The sequence below is a fragment of the Physella acuta genome, unplaced genomic scaffold (genome assembly GCF_028476545.2).
Source record: "Physella acuta isolate Inbredline_101_S28 unplaced genomic scaffold, ASM2847654v3 ptg001126l, whole genome shotgun sequence".
NCBI classification, from domain to species: Eukaryota; Metazoa; Mollusca; class Gastropoda; family Physidae; genus Physella; species Physella acuta.
The window spans coordinates 550,702-563,455 of NW_026732643.1; positions in this window are offsets into that span (position 1 = coordinate 550,702).

Consider the following 12,754-nt stretch of genomic DNA (forward strand, 5'->3'; position numbering starts at 1 on the left):
TATGAGCTAATGTGTCTATCAATTAACACAAGAGTAATTAACGAATGTATCTATCAAATATCGCTACAGGTGTGTATCACAACCAAACTATTAATAACAAATGACGTCATGAACTAAAGATACTGTGAAATGCTAACTGCAAAATAAAAGTGTCTAGATACGACAAAATAATGTGCATGGTGCAAGCAACGTGTCACGTATTTCACAAGTCAGCGACACACTGGCGAGACCCACCCACCCTGCAGTTTGTCGGGCTGGCTAATTAGCTGGTAGACTAATCGGAATAATTAGCCAATTATCTAAAGTCACAGACCAACAGCTGGTAGATTCACACGGAGTACACACGGACTTTTACCCCACAGTTTTAACCCCACACAGTTTTAACACATAGTTTTAACACGGGCTTTTACCCCATAGTTTTACCCCACACAGTTTTAACACACGGGCTTTTACCCCACAGTTTTACCCCACACAGTTTTAACACACGGGCTTTTACCCCACAGTTTTACCGCACACAGTTTTAACACACGGACTTTTACCCCACAGTTTTACCCCACACAGTTTTAACACACGGACTTTTACCCCACAGTTTTACCCCACAGTTTTACCCCACACAGTTTTAACTCACAGTTTTACCCCACATCTTTTTACCACACAAACGTTTTACCACACATTTCCCACACCAGATATCTCAGGACAAAATATCTCAAGACAAAATATCTCAGGACAAAATATCTCAGGACAAAATTTATCAGGACAAAATATCTCAGGACAAAATATCTCAGGACAAAATATCTCAAGACAAAATATCTCAGGACAAAATATCTCAGGACAAAATATCTCAGGACAAAATATCTCAGGACAAAATATCTCAGACAAAATATCTCAGGACAAAATATCTCAGGACAAAATATCTCAGGACAAAATTTATCAGGACAAAGTATCTCAGGACAAAATATCTCAGGACAAAATATCTCAGGACAAAATATCTCAGGACAAAATATCTCAGACAAAATATCTCAGGACAAAATTTATCAGGACAAAATATCTCAGACAAAATATCTCATGACAAAATTTATCAGGACAAAATATCTCAGACAAAATATCTCAGGACAAAATATCTCAGACAAAATATCTCAGGACAAAATTTATCAGGACAAAATATCTCATGACAAAATTTATCAGGACAAAATATCTCAGGACAAAATATCTCAGGACAAAATATCTCAGGACAAAATATCTCAGGACAAATATCTCAGGACAAAATATCTCAGGACAAAATATCTCAGGACAAAATATCTCAGACAAAATATCTCAGGACAAAATTTATCAGGATAAAATATCTCAGGACAAAATTTATCAGGACAAAATATCTCAGGACAAAATATCTCAGGACAAAATATCTCAGGACAAAATATCTCAGGACAAAATATCTCAGGACAAAATATCTCAGGACAAAATATCTCAGGACAAAATATCTCAGGACAAAATATTTTAGGACAAAATAGTTCAGGACAAAATATTTCAGGACAAAACATCTCAGGACAAAATACCTCTGGACAAATTATATCTAATAAATAACTAAAAAATAAAGTTTTAAACACTGATAAAGAATTAAAATTTAATAACAACAAAGTTGTAATTGAGTCTAGGCCTACATATGAACTAGAAACAGTGTTTCTTCCAGACTTTTCTCTGGGGGGGGGGGGCACTTGAAATTTTCCGCGGGGCGGTAGACTTTCTTCGGGGGGGGGGGGGGGCGGACACTGTTAAAAGTATATAGTTTCTATATAAATTATATAAATTTCATTTCGTTCGGGGGGCGGTAAAAAAATTTCGCCCCCCCCCCCCGAAGAGATGCCTGGAAGAAACTCTGACTAGAAAAGGGATTTAAAATGATAATCTTAAAACATAATAATGCGCACGTGTTGTTAACGCTGACAATCAAAGCACTCCGCACCTATTCTAACTCAACTTCCGGTTACGTCAGAGCGCGCCATTTCCTGCATCATGGCGAGTTGTTTACCATAGAAACACGTGATGCAGTATTGACATTTACATTCCAAGATTGACTTTATTTCATGGTACATGTCGCGGTAGAAAGGCAGCCAATGATAGTCTTTTAACCAATATGTCTGTTCTGGTGTTTCTAGCCAACTAGACACCCAATTTACATAGTGCAGTACTTGAATTTCCAAGATACAGAAATTATAGATCATAATATAGATCTAATTTAATAATTAATACATTACTAATATTATTTACACAAAATATAATTTATTTGTACAACTGATACGTTGTACATCCTTATATAATATAAAAAAACAGTATTTAAGCCAACAAACGAGCGCATCTCTTCATAATAATCAATAAAGTGTTTAACATTTTATAAATGTCGTTAGAAAAAAGTAACTACCCCAACCGCCTTTAACCCACCCATAACCCACCACAAATCACCCACCCATAACACACCACAAATCACCCACCCATAACCCACCACATATCACCCACCCATAACCCACCACAAATCACCCACCCATAACCCACCACACATCACCCACCCATGACCCACCAATTTAACCCACCCATAACCCATCAATTTAATCCACCCATAACCCACCATTTTTACCCATCCAAAACCCACCAATTTAACCCACCCATAAACCACCAATTTAACCCACCCATTACCCACCAATTTAACCCACCCATAACCCACCAATTTAACCCACCCATAACCCACCAATTTAACCCAGCCATAACCCACCAGCTATCCCCCACCAGAGCCCATAAGACGCCATGTCTAACAAAAAAGAGAGCTACAGCGGCGACCTGCCCCGCCCCCAGCTGCCACCCATCACCCTCCCCGGCCAGATCAAGGTCATGAACAAGGAGGAGAAGCTCAAGGCCCGCCTCTACTCGTACGCCCCACTCACGGCACCCATCAACCCGCGGGCGCTCAAGTTCAAGGGCGTGACACAGTGCCAGGCCAGGAGACTGACCCGACCAACAGAGAGAAGAGTGGAACCTCTGGTAGGTACCTTGTGCTTTATGTCAACACATAGAGTGACCCACAGTAAAATCCCACCTCCATAAAGTGACCCCCCTCACGTATCTCCCCAGCCGTCCCTCCATTGACCCCCCCTCACATATCTCCCCAGCCGTCCCTCCATAAAGTGGCCCCCCTCACGTATCTCCCCAGCCGTCCCTCCATTGACCCCCTCACATATCTCCCCAGCCGTCCCTCCATTGACCCCCCTTACATATCTCCCCAGCCGTCCCTCCATTGCCCCCCCCCCCCCACATATCTCCCCAGCCGTCCCTCCATTGCCCCCCCCCCCACATATCTCCCCAGCCGTCCCTCCATAAAGTGACCCCCCTCACGTATCTCCCCAGCCGTCCCTCCATTGACCCCCCCTCACATATCTCCCCAGCCGTCCCTCCATAAAGTGGCCCCCCTCACGTATCTCCCCAGCCGTCCCTCCATTGACCCCCCCTCACATATCTCCCCAGCCGTCCCTCCATAAAGTGACCCCCTCACGTATATTCCCAGCAGTCCCTCCATTGACCCCCCCTCACATGTCTCCCCAGCCGTCCCTCCATAAAGTGACCCCCCTCACGTATCTCCCCAGCAGTCCCTCCATTGACCCCCCTCACATATCTCCCCAGCCGTCCCTCCATAAAGTGACCCCCCTCTTGTATCTACCCAGCCGCCCCTCCATAAAGTGACCCCCTCACATATCTCCCCAGCCGTCCCTCCATAAAGTGACCCCCCTCACGTATCTCCCCAGCCGTCCCTCCATAAAGTGACCCCCCTCTTGTATCTACCCAGCCGCCCCTCCATAAAGTGACCCCCTCACATATCTCCCCAGCCGTCCCTCCATAAAGTGACCCCCCCTCACATATCTCCCCAGCCGTCCCTCCATAAAGTGACCCCCCCTCACGTATCTCCCCAGCCGTCCCTCCATAAAGTGACCCCCCTCACGTATCTCCCCAGCCGTCCCTCCATTGACCCCCTCACATATCTCCCCAGCCGTCCCTCCATTGACCCCCCTTACATATCTCCCCAGCCGTCCCTCCATTGCCCCCCCCCCACATATCTCCCCAGCCGTCCCTCCATTGCCCCCCCCCCCCCACATATCTCCCCAGCCGTCCCTCCAGAAATACCAGGAGACCCCAGCCGTCCCTCCATTGACCCCCCTCACATGTCTCCCCAGCCGTCCCTCCATAAAGTGACCCCCTCACATATCTCCCCAGCCGTCCCTCCATAAAGTGACCCCCCTCACGTATCTCCCCAGCCGTCCCTCCATTGACCCCCTCACATATCTCCCCAGCCGTCCCTCCATTGACCCCCCTTACATATCCCCCCAGCCGTCCCTCCATTGCCCCCCCCCCCACATATCTCCCCAGCCGTCCCTCCATTGCCCCCCCCCCACATATCTCCCCAGCCGTCCCTCCATTGCCCCCCCCCCACATATCTCCCCAGCCGTCCCTCCATTGACCCCCCCACGTATTTCCCCAGCCGTCCCTCCAGAAATACCAGGAGACCCACCAGCCGGAGTTCATACAGAAGAAGGAACTAGAGCGTCTGGAGAAGATGCGCAAGATGAAGGAGGATGCCGAGAGGGCGCAGAGAAAGTTGAAGAAGAGACAAAGTTTGGCGGCTGAGGTGGACAGCTTGCAGGATCTGACCGCTACCAAAAAATCTGTAAAAACATTTTCATTCCTTTTTTTGGAAATAGGTTTTTAAAATCAATCAGCAAAAGTTGCTATTAAAACATTTGAACAATTCTTTTGTGCCTAAAATGTTCTTCCTATTTTGTTTTTAACCCTTGTTTTATTTGTTGCGTCAGTATTGCCTACTGATGAATCTCTGCTCATCTAAACTTTTCAGTCGTCAACCACATCACTCAATGAACCATCAATCGTCGAGAAATTCTACAGGAAGGAGTTTCCAGTGCTGGTCTATGTAAGTCAGGACTCGTCTATTCATGTGTGGCTTTAAGTCACAGCTAGTGCTAGGGGGGGGGGGCATTGTTGAACTGGGGCTGGTTGGTTGTCTCCCTGCGTAGGGTGAGATTACTATTGGGGTGTTTGGTACCTTTGGAGGTGATGGCAGCAACGTCTACAGTCTCTGGGTGGAGATGCCGTTCCATTTCTTGAAAGCGTAGGTGCGGTTATATTTCTTAAAGGCATAGGTACAGTTCTATTTCTTGAAGCAGTGAAAAAAAATGACGAGACCGAAAGTTCTAGAAAATGGAATGTGAAATCTTTATGTTTCAGGAAGACCTTGAGTTGACCACAGTGGAGGAAGAAATTGTCGGCCGCGGCAGGAGCAAGATCGGGAAAATACACACCGACGACAACACTCCATCAACCGACAACACCATCAAGTGTAAGCTTTAGGGGTGGGGGGAAGGGGGGGGGGGTGGTTGAATACTCTACTCTAAGGTTAATTGGGATCAGTAGGCAGCTAAAAAGGAAGCTTTTCCATGTCTATAAATAAGAAGATTGTATAACTTTAATGCGAATAGTGAAGCTGAAGATATTTTTGAACACCCCCCCCCCCCCCCCAGTTATCCCATCTTTTGCTGGCATCACCGATATGGACCTGGTCATTAAGACGGTGAAGGAAAACTCCAAGAGGATCGCCTGCCTCTACCTCACGCCCAATGTACCCAAGGACTCTGTGGACTACCACTACTACAACCTCAAGTAGGTCCTTCCACTACCACTACTACAAGTAGGTCCCTACACTACCACTACTACAACCTCAAGTAGGTCCCTACACTACCACTACTACAACCTCAAGTAGGTCCTTACACTATCACTACTACAAGTAGGTCCTTACACTACCACTACTACAAGTAGGTCCTTACACTACCACTACTACAACCTCAAGTAGGTCCTTACACTACCACTACTACAAGTAGGTCCCTACACTACCACTACTACAAGTAGGTCCTTACACTACCACTACTACAAGTAGGTCCTTACACTACCACTACTACAAGTAGGTCCTTACACTACCACTACTACAACCTCAAGTAGGTCCTTACACTACCACTACTACAAGTAGGTCCCTACACTACCACTACTACAAGTAGGTCCTTACTACCACTACTACAAGTAGGTCCTTAGACTACCACTACTACAAGTAGGTCCTTACTCTGGCTTTAGATATTGTATATGTTTTCACAAATGACGGGCGACTGTTCGATGTATCACGTGACTATCTCTTGACTCACACGTCCATCTTCTGCACGTGCAGGGTGTGTGAGTACAAGGACGTGTACAAGAAAGACCACTTGTCCATCAGCCACAATTACGTGACCAGGATCCGATACGGTATGCAGATGGAGAACATGACCTTGGAGCAGTGGGTCAAGGAGGTGGACATCTTCAGACGGCTCAGAGAAGTGGGTCAAACACAGCCATCTTGGTTTTTTTTTTTACAGAATACAACCGCTCAGTTACAACGTGGTAGTGACCTGAAATGACATGTATTTATGTAGTAGAGGCAATATTTGACCTGAAATGACATGTATTTATGTAGTAGAGGCAATATTTGAACTGAAATGACATGTATTTATGTGGTAGAGGCAATATCTGACCTGAAATGACATATGTTTATGTAGTAGAGGCAATATTTGACATGGAATGACACGAGTTTGTCTTTTAAAAGACAATTTTGACATGAAACGACCTGTTTTTTTCCTATTAGGCAAAATTTGACGTTGAATGACATGTTTATATCTTGTAGTATGCAACTTTTCGCTTATACCGAAAGTGGAAGGCTTTCAATGTGTGGTTAAAGAACATGCAATCATTGAAGACAAATCTGTGCAAGAAATTTTTGAACGAGCATTTGTTTATACTCAATTATGTAAGCTGTTCATTTGTATAAACACGTATCAATATATCAAACCACCAAACATGTATTAATATATCATTAGTTAACCCATCACACATGTATCAATAGAATCAACCATCACACATGTATCAATAGAATCAACCAGCACACATGTATCAATAGAATCAACCATCACACATGTATCAATAGAATCAACCAGCACATATGTATCAATAGAATCAACCATCACACATGTATCAATAGAATCTACCAGCACACATGTATCAATAAAATCAACCATCACATATGTATCAATAGAATCAACCATCACACATGTATCAATAGAATCAACCATCACACATGTATCAATAGAATCAACCAGCACACATGTATCAATAAAATCAACCATCACACATGTATCAATAGAATCAGCCAATCACACATGTATCAATAAAATCAACCAGCACACATGTATCAATAGAATCAACCATCACACATGTATCAATAGAATCAACCATCACACATGTATCAATAGAATCAACCAGCACACATGTATCAATAAAATCAACCATCACACATGTATCAATAGAATCAACCATCACACATGTATCAATAGAATCAACCATCACACATGTATCAATAGAATCAACCATCACACATGTATCAATAGAATCAACCATCACACATGTATCAATAGAATCAACCATCACACATGTATCAATAGAATCAACCATCACACATGTATCAATAGAATCAACCAGCACATATGTATCAATAGAATCAACCATCACACATGTATCAATAGAATCAACCATCACACATGTATCAATAGAATCAACCATCACACATGTATCAATAGAATCAACCATCACACATGTATCAATAGAATCAACCATCACACATGTATCAATAGAATCAACCATCACACACGGAAACTAGTATTATTGATTGAACTCGTGTCCCTCCAACAGACACTACGTCCGGCCATCTTTAACGTGGTCAAGCTGTGTCTGGGTGCCCGCCAGCTAGAGATGTACGAGATAGACGACAAGATCTGCTACACGCTCGACTCCTTCATGGAGAACCAGCGGGCACAACTCAGCAGGGTAAGGCTTGGCATGCAAAGGGAAGCAACTGATGAAATTGCAGAGATTAACTCAGCTATCTCCCCTGACAAAGAATAAAACTTCTGCTGTCTTTTTATTAAGAACCTGTGATTGAAGTATAGAATAGATGCAGTAGAGTTCACCTGTTTCTGTGCACGCGACGAAGGACGAGATCTCTAGAAGTTGTGCTTCTTTATGTATCCTAATTTAGGCAAGGTAAAATCCAGAGTTGGGTGGACGGGCGTTTTCAGATCCATCTTGGGAATCGGAGATTGTCGGGTGATATCATTAATCAGCCTCTCATCCGTCCTATACTTGCAGTAGTTACAGTTTATATTTAATGGTTCTGGCTGGTCAACCAAAGTCACGTGGTCTGCCACTCCCCAGGTGAAAAACAAACTGGACACGTTTCGCGGGCTTGTGGCCGACACCGTGTACCACGCCTGCCGGTCTTGTCTGATAGAGGCCGGATTTCTGCCGGACGACGATCCATTGTTTTATGGTAATGTTTAGTTAGGTTTAGAGGAAACACAAATTAAGCAACTTTGATTTCTCAAGCCCGTTTATCAGATATATTTAATTTTGATTTCTCAAATTTCCCTAAGTTTGATTTTTTTCAGCCGACTTATCAGATTTACTTAACTTTGATTTTTTAAATTTCTAAAAAATTGAATTTTTTTCAGCCCACTTATCAGTTTTCCCTCAATTTGATTTTTTCAGCCCACTTATTAGATTTCCCTAAATTTGATTTTTCAGCCCACTTATTAGATTTCCCTTAATTTGATTTTATCAGCCCACTTATCAGTTTTCCCTAAATTTGATTTTTCAGCCCACTTATCAGTTTTCCCTAAATTTGATTTTTCAGCCCACTTATCAGTTTTCCCAAAATTTGATTTTTCAGCCCACTTATCGGACCTAAACCAGGTGGTTGACGAGGACAACCCGCCGATGATCTACACCATGCAGGCCAACAAGCGAGCTATCTGCAAGCGGCTAACCAAGTAACTCAAATACCAACCTCCACACCCCACAGTCACACCTCCACACCCCACAGCCACACCTCCACACCCCAAGCCACACCTCCACACCCCAAGCCACACCTCCACACCCCAAGACACACCTCTACACCCCAAGACACACCTCTACACCCCAAGACACACCTCCACACCCCAAGCCACACCTCCACACCCCACAGTCATACCTCCACACCCCAAGCGACACACCCACACCCCAAGCCACACCTCCACTCCCCAGGCACACCTCTACACTCCAAGACACACCTCTACACCCCAAGTCACACCTCCACACCCCAAGTCACACCTCCACTCCCCAAGCCACACCTCTACACCCAAGACACACCTCTACACCCCAAGGCACACCTCTACACCCCAAGCCACACCTCTACACCCTAAGACACCTCTACACCCACAGCCACACCTTAACACCCAACAGCCACACCTCCACATACCAAAACCCTCACACCCTATATCAAACAGCTTCCTCTCTTATCGTTGCAACAGAGGGACATAAGACTTGTGACTGGCTTATCTTATAGACATGATTCTATCATTAAAACACATTTACTTCCAATAGATGAAAAAATAATATATACTTTAGCAACTTTTCTATATAAAATATTTCACAAAACAGCCCCTTCTTACTTATCAATCATATTTCCTTATAAGACAAAATTAAATGGTGGTCTTAGTTTACCCATCCTAAATACTTTTTCCCAAAAATATAGCTTCGCTTACTCTGGTGACAATTTGTGGAACAATCGTCCAAATAAAATAAAATAATGTTACTGAAAAATAAAATGTTTTAATATAAACTCCTAAACTGATTTCTCGCAGCATTTCTCAAAGCATCTCATGTGTGTCTCATTTTCTCGTTCAGCTACACCATCACGGTGACCTTTGACCTCTTGTCCCCAGCTACATCACCATGCTGGACTAGACTGTGACCTTTGACCTCTTGTCCCCAGCTACATCACCGTGCTGGACTAGACTGTGACCTTTGCCCTCTTGTCCCCAGCTACATCACCGTGCTGGACTAGACTGTGACCTTTGACCTCTTGTCCCCAGCTACATCACCGTGCTGGACTAGACTGTGACCTATGACCTCTCGTCCCCAGCTACATCACCATGCTGGACTACATGGTCATGAGCAGCATCCACGAGCTGCTGGTCAACTCGGTCAGCTCCTTCAACCAACAGATGAAGCACCTGATGATGCTGGCACCCCCGCCAGATGAACTCGCCCACCTGAACCCCCAGATCGTGGACGTGACCCTGCCGGACACTGACATCACCGTTGACCAGGACATTTTCGCAGCCGCCATCATCGAGGAAACGGTCCAGGCGGCGGCACCTAAAAAAACGGTGCCAATAAGTAGGAAGGTAATTCATACATTGTGTGTGTGTCTGGGGTCACATATGTAAATTATAATTCGTGTGTCTGGAGTTACATATATCGTTCGTGAGTCTGGGGTCACATATATCGTTCGTGTGTCTGGGGTTGTGTCTGGGGTCACATACATTGTGCGTGTGTTTGGGGTTACATATATCGTTCGTGTGTCTGGGGTCACATACACTGTGTGTGTCTGGGGTCACATACATTGTGCGTGTGTTTGGGGTTACATATATCGTTCGTGTGTCTGGGGTCACATACACAGTGCGTGTGTTTGGGGTGTCACATATTGTGCGTATGTCTGGGGTCGCATATATTGTGCGTGTGTCTAGTGTCACAGTTGTCCAGGTAAAACCATGTTAACAAGCAAAGGTTATTGACCTTCTCAACATTGTTTCTACCCCCAGAACTCAACAGTTGTCCCGGATAAAAACGCTGTAAGTTTTCTGTTCATCACAGTTTCCATCTTTCATGTCACTACACTCTACATCAGGGGTCTCCAAACTACGGCCCGCGGGCCGCATCCGGCCCGCGAAGTCTTCTCATCCGGCCCGCGGAGATCTTTTTGTCTAAGGAAAAATCGTTTGTTGGTGATGGCTGAGGAATTTTGCCCAGAGAAATCAAAGACATGCCTGGAAGAAACTGGCCCCCGAACTGAAATTTAATAGTTAATGCGGCCCCCGGTCTGAAAAGTTTGGAGACCCCTGCTCTACATCATAACGTCGCCATGCGCTACGTCACAGCGTGTAGTTCCCACCTTTATCCCTTTTTCTCGCGCCCACCTGTATCCACGCCCACCTGTACTCACGCCCACCAGTACCCGCGTCCACCTGTACTCACGCCCACCTGTACCCATGCCCATCTGTATTGACCTGTACCCATGCCCACAAGTATTGACCTGTACCCATGCCCACCTGTATCCATGCCCACCTGTACCCAAGCCCACCTGTACACATGCCCACCTGTAATGACCTGTATCCATGCCCACCTGTATTGACCTGTACCCATGCCCACCTGTACCCACGCCCACCTTACCCACACCTACATGCACTCACGCCCATCTGTACCCACGCCCACCTGTACCCACGCCCACCTGTACCCACGCCCACCTGTACTCACGCCCAGCTGTACATACGCCCACCTGTACCCACGCTCACCTGTTACCACGCCCACCTGTACCCACACCCACCTCAACCCACGCCCACTTGTACCCACGCCCACATGTACTCACGCCCACCTGTACCCACGCCCACCTACCCACACCTACATGTACTCCCGCCCACCTGTACCCACGCCCACCTGTAGCCACGCCCACCTGTAGCCTTGCCCACCTATACCCACGCCCACCTGTACCCATGCCCACCTGTACCCACGCCCACCTGTACCCACGCCCACCTGTAGCCTTGCCCACCTATACTCACGCCCACCTGTACTCACACCCACCTGTGCCCATGTCCACCTGTAGTCACACCCACCTGTAACCACGCCCACCTGTACCCACGCCCACCTGTACCCACGCCCACCTGTACCCACGCCCACCTGTACCCACGCCCACCTGTACCCACGCCCACCTGTACCCACGCCCACCTGTACCCACGCCCACCTGTACCCACGCCCACAGGACGACGAGCTCCCGTACCGCCCCATGATTATCACGGAGATGGTGTTGACACCCGACACGCTGTCCTTCCTGCCCGACCAGAACACCGTACTGGCCACCATTGGTGACCTGGTCAAGTGCTGGCAGAACTGTGCTAAAGACATGGAGAACATGACCCCTGACCCCAAGTTCGACCCCTTTACCAGGTACAGCTGTCATTTGGCATCGAATACATTGTGGGACATGCTAATTATAAAATTTTAAGGGCTGCAATCTGAAGGGTTGTGGGGTAGGCTATCTGAGGCGTTGTGAGGTAGGCTATCTGAGGCGTTGTGTTTTAGGCTATCTGAGGCGTTGTGTGGTAGGCTATCTGAGGCGTGAGGTAGGCTATCTGAGGCGTTGTGTTTTAGGCTATCTGAGGCGTTGTGTGGTAGGCTATCTGAGGCGTGAGGTAGGCTATCTGAGGCGTTGTGTGGTAGGCAATCTGAGGCGTTGTGTTTTAGGCTATCTGAGGCGTTGTGTGGTAGGCTATCTGAGGCGTTGTGTGGTAGGCTATCTGAGGCGTTGTGTTTTAGGCTATCTGAGGCGTTGTGTGGTAGGCTATCTGTAGAGAAACAGAATGCTAATTATGTTAGGACATGTAGTCACGTAAGCTGTTCTCCCCCCCCCCCCTCCCTCCCCAGCCCTTTAATCAACAACAAACAAGAGGAAAAGACGTGTGGAGACGGGCCGAACCTCAAGATGGTGCTCAAGATAGACAACTTCTTTCAACAAGGGATCGTGGACATC